The sequence below is a fragment of the Ovis canadensis genome, chromosome 14 (assembly GCF_042477335.2).
Source record: "Ovis canadensis isolate MfBH-ARS-UI-01 breed Bighorn chromosome 14, ARS-UI_OviCan_v2, whole genome shotgun sequence".
Lineage (NCBI taxonomy): Eukaryota > Metazoa > Chordata > Mammalia > Artiodactyla > Bovidae > Ovis > Ovis canadensis.
Window position 1 is genome coordinate 43,111,500 of NC_091258.1, and position 16,989 is coordinate 43,128,488.

The following is a 16,989-nucleotide window of genomic DNA, read 5'->3' on the forward strand; positions in this document are numbered from 1 at the left end:
ATGACATCTGGGCCCATCAATTCATGGCAAATAGATGGGAAAACAATGGAAATAGGGACAGACTTTATTTTCTTGGGCTCCAAAATCACTTCAGATGGTGACTATAGCTATGAAATTAAAAGACACTTGCTCCTTGGAAGAAAAGTCATGATCAACCTAGACAGCATATTAAAAAGCAGAGACATTATCTTGCTGACAAAGGTCCATCTAGTCAAAGCTATGGTTTTTCCAGTAGTCATGTATGGATGTGACAGTTGGATCATAAAGAAAGCTGAGTGCTGAAGAACTGATGCTTTTGAACTGTGGTGTTGGAGAAGGCTCTTGAGAGTTCCTTGGACTACAAGATCAAACTAGTCAACCTTTCAGGAAATCAGTCCTGAATATTCATTGGAAGGACTGATGCTGAAGCTGAAAGTCCAATACTTTGGCCACCTGATGTGAAGAACTGAATTGGAAAAGCCCTTGATGCAGGGAAAGATTGAAGGCAGGAGCAAAGGGGAAGACAGAGGATGAGATGGTTGGATGGTATCACCAACTCAATGGCCATGAGTTTGAGCAAACTCTGGGAGTTGGTGATGGACAGGGAAGCCTGGCATGCAGCAGTCCATGGGGTCGCAAACAGTCAGACATAACTGAGCGGCTGAACTGAACTGATATGTATATGTATGGTGACTCATTTTGCTATAGAGTGGAAACTACACAACATTGCAAAGCAGCTATACTGCAATAGAAATTTATTTTAAAAAGCTATGCCTATATTATGAAGTCTCCATAAAAAATCAGAAGGATCAGGTTCAGACAGCTTCTTCATTTGTGAACACTTGCAGTTGTGGGGAGAGTGGTTCACCTGGACAGGGCGTGGAAGCCCTGTATCCTTTCCCCAAACTTTGCCTTATGCACCGCTTCCATCTGGCTGTTCCTAGGTTATATTCTTTTCTTAGAAATTAGTAGTCTAGTAAGTAAAATGTTCCTCTAAGTTCTATGAGCCAATCTAGCAAATGAATTGGACCCGAAGAGGAAGCTGTGGGTATTTATAGCCAGTGGGTCAGTATTACAGGTAACAGCCTGGGTTTGTACTTGAGATCTGAAATGTGGAGCTGCTGTCTTGTAGGACTGAACCAATTATCTCTGGGAAGATAATGTCAGATTGAGTTGAATTCTTAGATACCATGGTGGTAATCAAGAACTACTTGTTGTGTGGGAAAACCTCCATTCACATACACACACCTTGGGATTAGGTCCTGGAACTCCAAAATAATAGTGCAGTATGATATTTCAGTAAAGAACATCTGAAACCCTTTCTCACCACACTACAAATTACATTTCTAGCTCCTCAGGGTGAGGGGGAGGAAAACATGTCTGAATACCCTATGCAATCAGTAAGCCTAGTCCCATAACATTCACCTATGAAACACTCATAAAAATTTTGTGGGTTGAATAAATAAATGGTTTCCTGGAATTACCATGTTTTACACACAGATTATTGCTAAAAAAGGGGCTCTGAAACCTCAGCTTTTGCTATACTTCAACACAGTGATTGGCATGTAAGGAACATTCAGTGAATATGTTACGGTGGACAGACAAATAAATGGCTGTAATGAATCATCTTCAAATGTGCCTGCCCTTTCAAAACATCTTTGAAACAGGGTATGATCTCCCACGAACCTCAGTCCATAGTTCATCAGACACTCTATCTATCAGATCTAGGCCTTTAAATCTATTTCTCACTTCCACTGTATAATCATAAGGGATTTGATTTAGGTCATACCTGAATGGTCTAGTGGTTTTCCCTACTTTCTTCAATTTAAGTCTGAATTTGGCAATAAGGAGTTCATGATCTGAGCCACAGTCAGCTCTTGGTCTTGTTTTTGTTGACTGTATAGAGCTTCTCCATCTTTGGCTTCAGAGAATATAATCAATCTGATTTTGGTGTTGACCATCTGGTGATGTCCATGTGTAGAGTCTTCTCTTGTGTTGTTGGAAGAGGGTGTTTGCTATGACCAGTGCATTTTCTTGGCAAAACTCTATTAATCTTTGCCCTGCTTCATTCCGCATTCCAAGGCCAAATGTGCCTGTTACTCCAGGTGTTTCTTGACTTCCTACTTTTGCATTCCAGTCCCCTATAATGAAAAGGACATCTTTTTTGGGTGTTAGTTCTAAAAGGTCATGTAGGTTTTCATAGAACCGTTCAACTTCAGCTTTTTCAGCATTCCTGGTTGGGGCATAGACTTGGATTACTGTGATATCGAATGGTTTGCCTTGGAAATGAACAGAGATCATCACTGTGTCGTTTTTGAGACTGCATCCAAGTACTGCATTTCGGACTCTTGTTGACCATGATAGCTACTCCATTTCTTCTAAGGGATTCCTGCCTGCAGTAGTAGATATAATGATCATCTGAGTTAAATTCACCCATTCCAGTCCATTTTAGTTTGCTGATTCCTAGAATGTCAACGTTCACTCTTGCCATCTCTTGTTTGACCACTTCCAATTGCCTTGATTCATGGACCTGACGTTCCAGGTTCCTATGCAATATTGCTGTTTACAGCATCGGACCTTGCTTCTATCACCAGTCACATCCACAGCTGGGTATTGTTTTTGCTTTGGCTCCATCCCTTCATTCTTTCTGGAGTTATTTCTCCACTGATCTCCAGTAGCGTGTTGGGCATCCACTGACCTGGGGAGTTCCTCTTTCAGTATCCCATCATTTTGCCTTTTCATACTGTTCATGGGGTTCTCAAGGCATGAATACTGAAGTGGGTTGCCATTCCCTTCTCCAGTGGACCACATTCTGTCAGACCTCTCCACCATGACCCACCCGTCTTGGGTGGCCCCACGGGCATGGCTTGGTTTCACTGAGTTAGACAAGGCTGTGGTCCGAGTGTGATTAGACTGACTAGTCTTCTGTGACAATGGTTTCAGTGTGTCTGCCCCCTGATGCCCTCTTGCAACACCTACCATCTTACTTGGGTTTCTCTTACTTTGGACATGGGGAATCTCTTCTCAGATAAGACCATCCCCGTGGAAAAGAAATGCAAAAAAGCAAAATGGCTGTCTGGGGAGGCCTTACATATAGCTGTGAAAAGAAGAGAAGAGAAAAGCAAAGGAGAAAAAGAAAGATATAAGCATCTGAATGCGGACTTCCAGAGAATAGTAAGAAGAGATAAGAAAGCCATCCTCAGTGATCAATGCAAAGAAATAGAGGAAAACAACAGAATGGGAAAGACTAAATATCTCTTCAAGAAAATTAGAGATACCAAGGAAACATTTCATGCAAAGATGGGCTCAATAAAGGACAGAAATGGTATGGACCTAACAGAAGCAGAAGATATTAAGAAGAGGTGGCAAGAATACACAGAAGAACTGTACAAAAAAGATCTTCATGACCCAGATAATCATGATAGTGTGATCACTCATCTAGAGCCAGACATCTTGGAATGTGAAGTCAAGTGGGCCTTAGAAAGCATCACTACAAATAAAGCTAGTGGAGGTGATGGAATTCCAGTTGAGCTGTTTCAAATCCTGAAAGATGATGCTGTGAAAGTGCTGCACTCAATATGCCAGCAAATTTGGAAAACTCAGCAGTGGCCAGAGGACTGGAAAGGGTCAGTTTTCATTCCAATCCCAAAGAAAGGCAATGCCAAAGAATGCTCAAACTACCGCACAATTGCACTCATCTCACATGCTAGTAAAGTAATGCTCAAAATTCTCCAAGCCAGGCTTCAGCAATACGTGAAACATGAACTCCCTGATGTTCAAGCTTGTTTTAGAAAGGGCAAAAGAGCCAGAGATCAAATTTCCAACACCTGCTGGATCATGGAAAAAGCAAGAGAGTTCCAGAAAAACATCTATTTCTGCTTTATTGACTATTTCAAAGCCTTTGACTGTGTAGATCAGAACAAACTGTGGAAAATTCTGAAAGAGATGAGAATACCAGATCACCTTACCTGCCTCTTAAGAAACCTATATACAGGTCAGGAAGCAACAGTTAGAACTGGACATGGAACAACAGACTGGTTCCAAATAGGAAAAGGAATACGTCAAAGTTGTATATTGTCACCCTGCTGATTTAACTTGTATGCAGAGTACATCATGAGAAATGCTGGGCTGGAAGAAGCATAAGTTGGAATCAAGATTGCTGGGAGAAATATCAATAACCTCAAATATTCAGATGACACCACCCTTAAGGCAGTAAGTGAAGAGAAACTAAAAAGCCTCTTGATGAAAGTGAAAGAGGAGAGTGAAAAAGTTGGCTTAAAGCTCAACATTCAGACAACGAAGATCATGGCATCTGATCCCATCACTTCATGGGAAATAGATGGGGAAACAGTGGAAACAGTGTCAGAGTTTATTGTGGGGGGCTCCAAAATCACTGCAGATGATGACTGCAGCCATGAAATTAAAAGATGCTTACTCCTTGGAAGAAAAGTTATGACCAACCTAGATAGCATATTCAAAAGCAGAAACATTACTTTGCTGACTAAGGTCTATCTAGTTAAGGCTATGGTTTTTCCAGTGGTCATGTATGGATGTCAGTGTTTGACTGTGAAGAAAGCTGAGTGCTGAAGAATTGATGCTTTTGAACTGTGGTGTTGGAGAAGACTCTTGAGAGTCCCTTGGACTGCAAGGAGAGCCAACCAGTCCATTGTGATGGAGATCAGCCCTGGGATTTCTTTGGAAGGAATGATGCTAAAGCTGAAGCTCCAGTACTTTGGCCACCTCATGCGAAGAGTTGACTCATTGGAAAAGACTCTGATGCTGGGAGGGATTGGGGGCAGGAGAAGAAGGGGATGACAGAGGATGAGATGGCTGGATGGCATCACTGACTCGATGGACATGAGTCTGAGCGAACTCTGGGAGTTGGTGATGGACAGGGAGGCCTGGCGTTCTGCGATTCATGGGGTCACAAAGAGTCAGACACGACTGAGCGACTGAACTGAACTGAACTGATGATCTCCCAGCACACTTAAAACACATATCCTCAGAAAGCTGTGTTGGAGAAATAAAAATTATAAACTAGCTTGTAAAGGAAAACGAAGTGTGTAGAAAATACTAACAACATGAAGCACGTAGCTATTACTCTGATGAGAGCAAAGTCCATTTACATTTGAGGTGGTAGTGTCCAGCAACTACTCTAGATTCCAAGTATGAACTCCTCTGTAAATTGAGGATAATCAGACCAGCAACCTTCAGAGTTTGTTATGAAGGTAAGGAGAGAGAAAAGATCTAAAGTACTTCAAGAATTCTCTGAGATTTTGGAGATGGAGCTGTAGTACTCAAAAGATATAACATTTATCTTATACCAAATGGGGGTCAAATTTTGTTCTATTAAAGATCCCTTTTGAAAATGTCTGTGAAGTTGGAAGGGTAAAAACAATTGCCTCTTGTGTTCCTATATTTTTCCTACTCTCCACTTTTATTTTATGAACCAATTGGTATGGACAGATGGGCCCATTTATCATCCTTGGAAATTGACACTATTAAGCATATAACTGTTTCTTGAGTCTAGTGTCAGAGATGAAAGAATCAGATTTGATATATATTTTTAAAAGACTGCTTATGGCAGTTTGGAAATGGCTATTACATCCTAACACTTTCAAAAGATAGAAGATTAAAAATGCAAGCATCTATGGACCTATGAAGGGCAGGTGAAACATAGAAACAAAAATTCTAAAATAGAGGTAATCATATCTAAATATCTCTTTCCCATCTCTGCGTATCATGCTGTTATTTATCTTGACTAATGTGCCATCCTTCTTTGTGAAGAAAAGCAAGAATAGATGAATAATTGAGGTACATATAACTAGGCAACCTCCTTAGCCTTTCTGCTACATAGAAAAAAAAATTGGCTATTAGTACTTAGCATTTTATCAGATAATATACAAATATTTGCCATATAATCAAGAAACCATTTCTATACCACTCCCGATATGATTTCATGACAAAGTCCCAGACATCAAATAAACAAACACTCTTGTTTTCACTATATCTTTTTTGTAATGAAGCCTCTCAGCACCCTCCAACAGGTCACTTATCCTCTTGGAACCTCAATTTTCTTCATCTGCAAAATGGGGATTATGATCTTGTCCTTCCTCCAAGAGTAATTTCAAGGCTCAAAGCACTTTTTGATTAAAGAGGTATTATATATATGATAGTAATATTCCAGACATCAAAAATATTACAGTGTTAGAAGTCTTGCTATCTATTCTCAATTTTTCTTAAATCCCTTGGATCTGAGTGACCATATTCTGAATATTTGATACCAAGGCTGCAATTTCCTTTTAAAAAGAGCTGCAGGGATGCCCACTCCCATCCCAATCAAGTTAAAATAAAGTTAATATTGCGTTGAAAGTGTTAGTTACTCAGTCGTGCCCAACTCTTTGTGACCCCATGGTCTGTAGCCTGCCAGGCTCCTCTGTCCATGGAATTCTGCAGGCAAGAATACTGGAGTAGTTGCCATTCCTGTTTCCAGGGGAACTTCCTGACCCAGGGATCAAACCCAGGTCTCCTACACTGGCAGGCAGATTCTTTACCATCTGAGCCACGAGGGAAGCAATGAATATGAAACATAGCATATGGTCCAGACGTCATAATTTTATGGGTAAATGAAGGATAATACTGAAAGAGCTGGAACCTTACCTGTCAGAGTAAAAAGAGGTCATATTTGGTTTCCGGAGTGCAGGCTGACTGAAAGTTCTTAGAGAAGACTCAATATTTCTCTGAACCAGAGGCTCCTGATGTCATCTCTTAAACAAGCTCTATGTCAGAGACTATGACATACAAAAAGCAGAGATGTCATGCTTGAGAAAAATAAAGTTGGCTAAATTTTATTTCTTTTTTATCATCTTTCTTCTCTATTTCATTAGTCCAATTGGCATTTGTAGCCCTGTCAGCAACTTAAGGTTGCCAAGTGTACCTGCAGGTAGCCTTGGGAATTTCTTCTCCAGGCGACTTGCTGTCGTTTAGATCCTGTGCTTTCTGATGCCTCAGCGCATTGTTCCCAGCCATTTCCTGATGTCCTTGTGCACCACAGCTGCCAAGAAGGGATGCTTCACTCAGACTCCCAGAACCCCATCCCAGTAGGGTGGGTGAGATTGCTTACCCCCAAACCAAGCCATTTAAAGAAGATGATACTGCATTTAGCTGCCTACCTAACTCTATTTTATGGGTCACTATTCTCCTTAGTACCAAGATCCTGGTGATGGTAACAATTCAGCATGAAGGTCCATGTTTTTATTTTGTTTTGGGGCTATGCATGGCCTGTGCGATCTTAGTTCCCTGACCAGGGATAGAACCTGTACTGACTGCAGTGGAAATGCAGAGTCTTAACTGCTGGACTGCCAGGGAAGTCCTGAAGTCACCATGTTTTAATTCTTCTACTACTTACTGCATGAGCAATTATCTTCATCTATGAAACGGAAACATGACATCTCACAGGATTATTTGGAAGTTTAAGCAAGGAAAATACATACAGTTCCTTGTAATAATAATAACAGTAATAATAATAATAGCTCACTTTTTATATTATTTGCTACTACTTGAATGAAAGTGTCATTGGGCAGTTGGCACCTTAGAATATCATCTTTATTGGGCAGACTTTCAAACCCCCTTTCAATGCAAGATAATGAAGAGTTTTCTAGGAAAAAAACTAATATGAGTATTTTATATATTAAAAAAACTCTTAAAAAAATTGCAAATAGAACTACCTTATGACCCAGCAATCCCACTGCTGGGCATACACACCAAGGAAACCAGAATGGAAAGAGACACATGTACCCCAATGTTCATCACAGCACTGTTTATAATAGCCAAGACATGGAAACAACCTAGATGTCCATCAGCAGATGAATGGATAAGAAAGCTGTGCTACATATACACAATGGAGTATTACTCAGCCGTTAAAAAGAATTCATTTGAATCAGTTCTGATGAGATGGATGAAACTGGAGCCGATTATACAGAGTGAAGTAAGCCAGAAAGAAAAACACCAATACAGTATACTAACACATATATATGGAATTTAGAAAGATGGCAATGACGACCCTGTATGCAAGACAGGAAAAAAGACACAGATGTGTATAATGGACTTTTGGACTCAGAGGGAGAGGGAGAGGGTGGGATGATTTGGGAGAATGGCATTCTAACAAGTATACTATCATGTAAGAATTGAATCGCCAGTCTATGTCTGACGCAGGATATAGCATGCTTGGGGCTGGTGCATGGGGATGACCCAGAGAGATGTTATGGGGAGGGAGGTGGGAGGGGGGTTCATGTTTGGGCACGCATGTAAGAATTAAAGATTTAAAAATTTTAAAAATAAAAAACTAAAAAAAAATAAAAATATAAATTAAAAAAAAACTCTTATAATGTATCATGTTACTTTTTATAGCAACTGTAGGTTGTAAGTCTTACTATTCCCATTTACAGATGAGGAAACAGACATGAAGAAGGTATTTAATATGTTAAGGCATGAAACAGCACTAGGGTAACAATTACATTAATAACAACAATCAGTCAGTCAGTCAGTTCAGTCACTCAGTCGTGTCCGACTCTTTGCGACCCCCTGAATTGCAGCACACCAGGCCTCCCTGTCCATCACCAACTCCCGGAGTTCACTCAAACTCATGTCCGTCGAGCCAGTGATGCCATCCAACCATCTCATCCTGTGTCATCCCCTTCTCCTCCTGCTCCCAATCCCTCCCAGCATCAGGGTCTTTTCCAATGAGTCAACTCTTGTCATGAGGTGGCCAAGTATTGAAGTTTCAGCTTTAGCATCAGTCCTTCCAAAGAACACCCAGGACTGGTCTCCTTCAGAATGGACTAGTTGGATCTCCTTGCAGTCCAAGGGACTCTCAAGAGTCTTCTCCAATACCACAGTTCAAATGCATCAATTCTTCAGCGCTCAACTTTCTTCACAATCCAACTCTCACATCCATACATGACCACTGGAAAAACCATTGCCTCGACTAGACGGACCTTTGTTTGCAAAGTAATATCTCTGCTTTTTAATATGCTTTCCTTCCATAGGAAGGAAACTTTCCTTCCAAGGAATAAGGATCTTTTAATTCCATCACTGTAATCACAATCTGCAGTGATTTTGGAGCCCAAAAAATAAAGTCTGACACTGTTTCCACTGTTTCCCCATCTATTTCCCATGAAGAGATGGGATCAGATGCCATGATCTTAGTTTTCTGAATGTTGAGCTTTAAGCCAACTTTTTCACTCTCCTCTTTCACTTTCATCAAAAGGCTTTTTAGTTCCTCTTCACTTTCTGCCATAAGGGTGGTGTCATCTGCATATCTGAGGTTATTGATATTTCTCCCGGCAATCTTGATGACAGGGTGACAATATACAGTCTTGAGGTACTCCTTTTCCTATTTGGAACCAGTCTGTTGTTCCATGTCCAGTTCTAACTGTTGCTTCCTGACCTGCATACAGATTTCTCAAGAGGCATGTCAGGTGGTCTGGTATTCCCATCTCTTTCAGAATTTTCCACAGTTTATTATGATCCACAGAGTCAAAGCCTTTGGCATAGTCAATAAAGCAGAAATAGATGTTTTCCTAGAACTTTCTTGCTTTTTCCATGATCCAGCAGGTGTTGGCAATTTGATCTCTGGTTCTTCCGCCCTTTCTAAAACAAGCTTGAACATTTGGAAGTTCACAGTTCATGTATTGCTGAAGCCTGGCTTGGAGAATTTTGAGCATTACTTTACTAGCGTGTGAGATGAGTGCAATTGTGCGGTAGTTTGAGCATTCTTTGGCATTGCCTTTCTTTGGGGTTGGAATGAAAACTGACCTTTTCCAGTCCTGTGGCCACTGCTGAGTTTTCCAAATTTGCTGGCATATTGAGTGCAGCACTTTCACAGCATCATCTTTCAGGATTTGAAGTAGCTCAACTGGAATGCCATCACCTCCACTAGCTTTGTTCAAAGTGATGCTTCCTAAGGCCCACTTGACTTCACATTCCAGGATGTCTGGCTCTAGATGAGTGATCACACCATCATGATTATCTGGGTCATGAAGATTTTTTTTATACAGTTCTTCCATGTATTCTTGCCACCTCTTCTTAATATCTTCTGCTTCTGTTAGGTCCATACCATTTCTGTCCTTTATTGAGCCCATCTTTGCATGAAATGTTTCCTTGGTATCTCTAATTTTCTTGAAGAGATATTTAGTCTTTCCCATTCTGTTGTTTTCCTCTATTTCTTTGCATTGACCACTGAGGAAGGCTTTCTTATCTCTCCTTGCTATTCTTTGGAAATCAGATTGATTATATTCTTTGCAGCCAAAGATGGAGAAGCTCTATACAGTCAGCAAAAACAAGACTGAGAGCTGACTATGGCTCAGATCATGAACTCCTTATTGCCAAATTCAGAGGTAAATTGAAGAAAGTAGGGAAAACCACTAGACCATTCAGGTATGACCTAAATCAAATCCCTTATGATTATACAGAAGGGACAAATAGATTTAAGGGACTAATCTGACAGATAGAGTGCCTGATTAACTATGGACTGAGGTTCGTGACATTGTACAGGAGACAGGGATCAAGACCATCCCCATGGAAAAGAAATGCAACAAAGCAAAATGGCTGTCTGGGGAGGCCTTACAAATACCTGTGAAAAGAAGAGAAGCAAAAAGCAAAGGAGAAAAGGAAAGATATAAGCATCTGAATGGAGAGTTCCAAAAAACAGCAAGGAGAGATAAGAAAGCCTTCCACAGCAATAACAACAGTAGCAGCATCAATAATGGCAGTCATAATAATAGCATCAACAACCAATATTTAGTGTCCTTACTGAGCCCCAGATCGCTTAAATTTTTACAGCATTGCCTAATTGTTTAGCTGTGTCTTCACAAGGACTAAAATAACATTTAGAGCAGTGGTTCTCAGCCCTGTGTGCACATTAGAATTACCTTGGAATGTGAAAAGTATATTGATACTCTCCACCCATCCCCAGAGACTGTGGTTTAATTGGTCTACAGTGGGGCCCGGATATTGGTATTTATTTTAAAACTTCCCAGGGGATCCTAACTTACATCCAGCATTGAGGACTACTGCCTCTGAGAGTTTAAGTAACCTGCTCAAAGTTACTCAGTGCACTGAACTGGAATCCTTCTCTGAACCTGCCACTTGAAAACTCAAACTCAGTAATTCTAACTCCATCTTCTCTTCACTGTGTCAGTTGCTGTCCCTTTTCCCCAAGCACATATTGTCTTGGCTTTGCTACAGACTTTGGCTTCACACTGAATTCTTTTAACACCTGTTTCCACTCCTGCCCCTCTCCATTGAGCAGAGGGAAAAGGGAGTAACTCTGAGCTTCAGCAGAGTTATTAGCACCTCCCTGTCAGACGGTAGCTCACACTTTCTTGCTTATAATGTATCTCTGCTCCTCAACTGCAGGGTGCTAGTCTAATAGGGAAGCTGGCTGAGAATAAGAGGAGTGACAAAACATAAGCAGGGTAAGTGTTCATAGCCAGAGCTATTGTTACGCTGACTTCTTGAACCTTTTTGCACTTCATAGCCCATAATATTAGATAGAGCCGAGTTATAGCTGGAGGTTTTCTATCTACAGTGGCACCTACGAAACCACCTACATTTCAATGACCTGAAGGTGAGAGTGGTTGAAAAAATCAGAAACCCTGATGGACTTCTGTGTGGTTAAAAATTTGAGACGATTCTGGTAAACATAGAAATTTGAGACTTTTCTTTAAGCAGGACCTATGTCTGACTTAGCATGACAAATTAAAATTGTGAGATGACGACCCAGAGCGACTTGGCAATGACGCTTGCTATTTCAGACTGCACAACTTTTTGCCATGAGGGTTGATGCATACTATGTGCATTGTAGGACAGCTTGCAATGTCCTGGGCCTCTGCTCATTAGAGGTTAAAAGCACCCCATTGGTCAGGACAATCAAAAGTTTCTCTGGACATTGCCAAGTGTCCCCTGGAAGAGAAGGCAAGATTGTTTCCAGCTGAGAACAGCAAACATGGATGGAAAGAGACTCCACAGTCTCCCTGAACATTCTGGCCAGGCCACGTTTACATGAGAATGATTCTTTATAAAACCTTTTTTTTTTTTCCACTTTTTCATCCATCCCCCACACAGAATACTTTCATTGTTTTAAGATTTTTTTTTGATGTGGACCATTTTTAAAGTCATTATTGAATTTGTTACTTTATTGTTTCTGTTACATGTCTTGGTTTTTTGGCCATGTGGCATGTGAGATCCTAGCTTCCTGACCAGGGATTGAACCCACACCTCCTGCTTTGGAAGGCAAAGTCTTAACCACTGGACCACCAGGGAAGTCCTTTCATTGTTAAATATCATATGATTGATGTGTGTCCATTATAGGCCAGGAGTGTTACTAGGTAGTCATATCTCCTACCTCATTTAATCTCCTCTGCTCTCCAGGGCAGTATATTGGCCTACACAGTACAGGTTGTAGCTTCAGTCAGCCAAGGTTCTAATCCTGCCTCCATCACTTTACAACTATATCATCTTGAGAATGCCATTAATCACTAATCCTCAGTTTGATGAACAACGACAACAACAAGGTAGAAGGTATAAAAAAGTAACATGGTCAATAAGCTAAAAAAATAATAACAAAAATTTTAAAGCTAATAATATCATCTGCCTCAAAGACAGATGTGTAAATTACAGGTAAGGTGATTCTGCATGTATGTGTGCTCAATTATGTCTGACTCTCTGTGATGCCATGGACTACTGTAGCCTGCCAGGCTCCTCTGGCCATGGGATTTCCCAGGCAAGAATAGTGGAGTAGGTTGCCAATTCCTTCTCCAGGGCATCTTCCCAACCCAAGGATTGAACCTACACCTCCTGTGTTAGCAGACGGATTCTTTTAGCACTGAGCCACCAGGGAAGCCCTAAGGTGCTTCTAGTGGCAGTTAATATTTAAAATAGCTGACATTTACAGACCTCTTACAGTATGATCCATAGTCAAAAAAAGTTCTGAAAGAGATGGGAATACCAGACCACCTGACCTGCCTCTTGAGAAATCTGTATGCAGGTCAGGAAGCAACAGTTAGAACTGGACATGGAACAACAGACTGGTTCCAAATAGGAAAAGGAGTACGTCAAGGCTGTATATTGTCACCCTGCTTCTTTAACTTATATCAGAGTACATCATGAGAAATGCTGGGCTGGAGGAAGCACAAGTTGGAATCAAGATTGCCGGGAGAAATATCAATAACCTCAGATATGCAGATGACACCACCCTTAGGGCAGAAAGTGAAGAGGAACTAAAAAGCCTCTTGATGAAAGTGAAAGAAGAGAGTGAAAAAGTTGGCTTAAAGCTCTACATTCAGAAAACGAAGATCATGGCATCTGATCCCATCACTTCATGGGAAATAGATGGGTTAACAGTGGAAACAGTGTCAGACTTTATCTTTTTGGGCTCCAAAATCATTGCAGATGGTGACTGCAGCCATGGAATTAAAAGATGCTTACTCCCTGGAAGGAAAGTTATGACCAACCTAGATAGCATATTCAAAAGCAGAGATATTACTTTGTCAACAAAGGTCCGTCTAGTCAAGGCAATGGTTTTTCCAGTGGTCATGTATGGATGTGAGAGTTGGACTGTGAAGAAAGCTGAGTGCTGAAGAATTGATGCTTTTGAACTGTGGTGTTGGAGAAGACTCTTGAGGGTCCCTTGGACTGCAAGGAGATCCAACCAGTCCATCCTAAAGGAGACCAGTCCTTGTTGTTCATTGGAAGGACTGATGCTAAAGATGAAATTCCAATACTTTGGCCATCTCATAAGAAGAGTTGACTCATTGGGAAAGACCTGGATGCTGGGAGGGATTGGGAGCAGGAGGAGAAGAGGGGACGACACAGGATGAGATGGTTGGATGGCATCACCAACTCAATGGACATGAGTCTGGGTGAACTCCGGGAGTTGGTGATGGACAGGGAGGCCTGGCGTGCTGCGATTCATGGGGTTGCAAAGAGTCAGGCAAGACTGAGCGACTGAAATGAACTGAACTGAACTACAATATGAACCCCATTTTACAGGTGAAGAAACTGGAGCATGTGCATTAAGTAATTTGTTCCAAGTCACAAATTTATCAAATCTCACAGCTTGGATTTAAATTTAGGATTGTCTCTTTTAAACCCCTTATCACTTTTTGCAACATAACACAGCACCTCCTAAGTTGCCAGACAGCATGGGAGTGCCCTTCTGGAGATCTTTTGTAAACTGTGTACCTTTCAAATCTTCAATCCCTTTTCTTTAGTACCCTCAAGAACATCGTACTTAACAAATTATCAAATAAATACATTAAAATCTAACGGAACCGGCCATTTATTGAAATGAAATAATTTAATTCATTTGTGGCAGCCCAAGTTACTGTGGGAAAATTCCTGAAAACTGGGTCTACTCTTGACTTGGGCATTAACCATTTTTGAGCCCCAGATATTTGGAGACAACATAATGAAGTTCTCTGTCTTTTTTCACTTCTATTCCACCTAGTCTCAGTGCATCTTGATTCTCTTGGATGGATACTGTATATGAAAGTGAAAGTGAAAGTCGAAGCATGTCCGACTCTTTGCAACCCCATGGGCTGTAGCCTCCCCAGCTCCTCTGACCATGGGATTCTCCCGGCAAGAATACTGGAGTGGGGTGCCATTCCCTTCCCGAATCCTGTGTATAGTCTGTGCTCAATTAATACTTTAGAAAGAATGAATAAATGACTTGATTACAATTCATATTTTCTATAGCAGACATTGACCTATTTTTCCTAACTTCAACCTGTTTATACTCAACTACTTTGGCATCTAAACTTAAGTTACAATATCCTTGGGCCAGAGTATTCAAATTCTAGTGAGAAAAAGATTTTCTCTCATTGAAAACAGTGATCTTCAATACACTTTATTTTTTCAGGGTTCACTGCAGAAGAGGGGAAAAAGCACTTATTGCTGGAGATAAATAAATTTGGTGACTTTAAGATTTGGAATTTATTGTTTTACCTCCTGGGGAGCTACAGCAAACAAGGACAGGCATTACTCTGTCTGAATAATTTGTTTGCCCAATGAAATCCCCAGTCAACAATTAATATTGCAGGTTCTTTGAGAGTTTAATATATTTATAGATAATTTGTAAGTACTGAATTTCTAAGTGGTTTTAAATATCCAGGTAAGCATTGTGAGCCTGGCATAATCTGCATGTTCATTTGCTAAATAATTTTTGATAAAAATATTGCTACATTCTGATCCCATGTTTTAATTTTATCATTAAGTCTTCTAAACTGCTGTTCAAGATTACAGAGGAATTTCAACCTGTTAGTGTCAGTAAGTCTCTAAAGAATTATAACAATAGTTATCAACTATAGGCAGAAATAATTTTCTGATTAAACAGCACTTGATGAAAAGGATCATTAACTTTTTTAGTATTAACATGACTCCCCATCACTATTACTTTAAGTGCCCATGTATGTTCACTGACTAATTGACAAGAAGAGGTGGGACCTACATCGGCTGGTATTCTTGAAGGCAAAAGCATTATAGAATTAGAGTCATGATTGCTATCTTAAAGCAACTCTGATTTAGGGAACAGATGGGAATACTGGAATAGATTTGATTAATATTTTTAAATGTTAAAAATGTTCTGACTCTAAAAAAAATTAAAAAATTGAAAGCATTAACTTATCTAGCGCCCTGTTAAAAATAAGTAGCACTGTAGTTGAATTGGATTTACACAATGGCAAGAAGGTGATGAAGCTGAAGATCCAATACTCTGACCACCTGATGGGTGGAGCTGAATCATTAGAAAAGACTCTGATGCTAGGAAAGATTGAGGGTAGGAGGAGAAGTGGGCAACAGAGAATGAGATGGCTGCATGGCATCCCTGACTCAATGGACATGAGTTTAAGCAAACTCTGGGAGATAGTGAAGGACAGGGAAGCCTGGAATGCTGCAGTCCATGGGCTTGCAAAGAGTTAGACATGACTTATCAACTGGTCAACAAGAAGTGATATAGTGTTTTTATTAAGACAAATTCTACCTGATAATATATAAGATAAAATATTCCCTTTTGGAACATATAAGATATAGAAAAAGCTTCTAATAATAAGTCATTTGGTAATAATTATTGATAAAACAATAAAAAATTGACAGAAGGGTTGGATTAGCAGCAGAATAAGCATGGGTTATGGATATAGATGTTCCTGAGTTTGCTTGCTAACTCTGCCATTTCATTTTGGTGTGTCTTTTGACAAGATATTTATTTATTTTTAAATTTATATACAATAAGATTTACTCTTTCTGGTGATCAGTCAGAGCTATGAGTTTGGAGAAATGCCAAATGTGGCTTAACAACCACCGCAACCCAATCAAGATATCTGAAAGTTCTCTTACCCCAAAATACTGTGGTGTTCCCTTTGCAGTCAATGCCTCTCCCATACCCTGGCAACCAGTGATCTGCTTTCCATTGATCTCTGTAATTTTCCCTTTTCCAAAATGTCACTTAAATTAAATCACACATACTGTTTTCAGTTTGGCTTCTTTGACTTATTAAAATGCATTACCAATAAAAATGAAAATTCATGTTCACACAAAACCCTGTAGTTGAATTTATATAGTGGTGGTGCTCTTCCGGTGGCTCAGACGGTAAAAAATCTGCCTGTGATGTGGAAGACTCAGGTTCAACCCCTGGGTTGGGACGATCCCCTGGAGAAGGTCTTGGGGCTTCTCTGGTGGCTCAGATGATAAAGAAAATGCCAGCAATGCAGGAAATCTGGGTTTGATCCCTGGGTCAGGAAGATGCCCTGGAAAAGGAATGGCGACCTGCTCTAGTATTCTTCTCTGGAGAATTCCATGGACTGAGGAGCCTGACTGGCTACAGTCCATGGAGTCCCAAAGAATTGGGCACAACTGAGTTACTAACAATTTCATTTTCACACTATTCATAATTTCCCCAAAGCTGGAATCAACTCAAATGTCAACTGAAGGATAAAGGAACTCTAGTACATCCAA